Source organism: Camellia sinensis, chromosome 3, assembly GCF_055761805.1.
Source record: "Camellia sinensis isolate YWXY chromosome 3, ASM5576180v1, whole genome shotgun sequence".
NCBI classification, from domain to species: domain Eukaryota; kingdom Viridiplantae; phylum Streptophyta; class Magnoliopsida; order Ericales; family Theaceae; genus Camellia; species Camellia sinensis.
In genome coordinates this window covers 162,567,671-162,569,556 of record NC_138963.1, presented here as the reverse complement: position 1 = coordinate 162,569,556, position 1,886 = coordinate 162,567,671, and positions in this window count along the sequence as shown.

The following is a 1,886-nucleotide window of genomic DNA, read 5'->3' as shown; positions in this document are numbered from 1 at the left end:
AAGTCCATGTTACAATCCATTTTCCAATTCTTCTCAATTCTCAATTTATAACCATGGCTCAAAACCTGGCCAAACAACTTATATGAGACAGTAACTCATATTAAACACTTTCCCATTTCATAATAGATAAGCATACTAGCTATATCACACACCAACAGATAAGCATACAAGCTATATCATCGCTTCCATAGATATGCATAAGAGCACTATCACACTTCCAAGGACAAGCATATGAGCTGTGTCATCACATCACTAGATAAGCATATGAGCTCTATCTATGGAGTCCACCCCTTATCTCCTCCCAACAATATCCGGTTTAGAGGTCCATCTCCTATCTTTCCGTAAACCGTGGAGTACATCCCCTATCTCCTCCAACACGACTCAATGCATATAAACAATAATTATGCACATCATCACACAACACATAAATTTAATGTATTCTTTCAACCGTCATACTCAATGACACATTCCAGTGATTAGTTTCAGTTTGCCTAATCATCATGCATTGTCTACAACAATCAAGACTATCCTCCACCGATAGCCCAAAGCAGTTATTTCTATACAGAAAATAAATGCAACAATAGATATATATAATCAACATTTCAACTAGGTGAGCGATAAATAATCCAACTACACCCTTTAATTTCATATGTTTCCAAATCAATTTCTCATTCCTCATAATTAATTATGTGAATTAATTAATCAATGTAATTAGGGCATTTTCCATAATTAACATTACAACCCTTAGGTTCCATTTTCATTAATGTCTTGACATTATTTTCACTTTTCCATGCCAAACATGCATCTAGGTTTTTATAGCTAAAACCCCAACTTTTGTCAATTTACACAAAAGCCCCAAACTTTCACAAAATTACCAAACCAACCCCAACATCTCAAAATACTAAAATTTAAAGACAAAACCCATAGTGAGGAGTAGGTTATCCCTACCTCGAAAGATGACTCCCAACCAAGAAGGTGAAGAAAACGAAAATGCTCCAAACCACGAATTTCTCGAATCAAAAGATAGCCCTCGACGATTAACAATTCTTTTGTAAAGGCCAAAGGTGAGGAAATCACTCCTACTAGATCAATACCTAGAAGCATATCTTCAAGGATCTGAATAGTACGCTCAGACTGTCCGTCAGTCTGAGGGTGATAAGCCGTACTAAAGGTCAACTTAGTACCAAAGGCACTCTGCAAACTCTGCCACAACCTAGCAGTAAAACGAGGATCTCTATCTGAGAAGATCGTCACTGGGACCCCGTGTAATCTCACTATGTCCTGAATATACAAGTGGCAAGATGGTCTACCGAATCTCTCACGTGCATAGGAATGAAGTGCGACGACTTAGTCAACCGGTCTACAGCCACCCAGATAGCATCACTACCCCGCTGAGTCGTCGGAAGACCTACAACGAAGTCCATAGTGACATGCTCCCACTTCCACTCGGCAATAGGCAAGGGTTGCAACAAACCCGCTGGCCTCTGATGCTCGGCCTTCACTTGCTGACAAGTAAGGCACTTAGACACGAAAATTGCCACATCACTCTTCATACCTCGCCACCAAAACTGGCGACCCAAATCTCGATACATCTTAGTGCCTCCCGAATGCACTGCAAGACGTGAATGATGGAGCTCTCGGAGTACTTCCTCTCGGCAAGACTCCGGCACACACAGACGGTCTCGGTATCTCACACTCAGGTCGGGATACACCGTCAAACCCTTCTCAGCCTTTCCATTTGAGATCTTCTCTGGGAAGGACTCTACCTCAAGGTCACCTCTCTGTGCCTCTAACACTCGTGTCACAAGTGTAGGCTGCGCAATAACAGAAAATAAGGCCGCAGCCTCAACGGATTCGCCCAGTAGCAAATCAAACTCGCCAAGTGC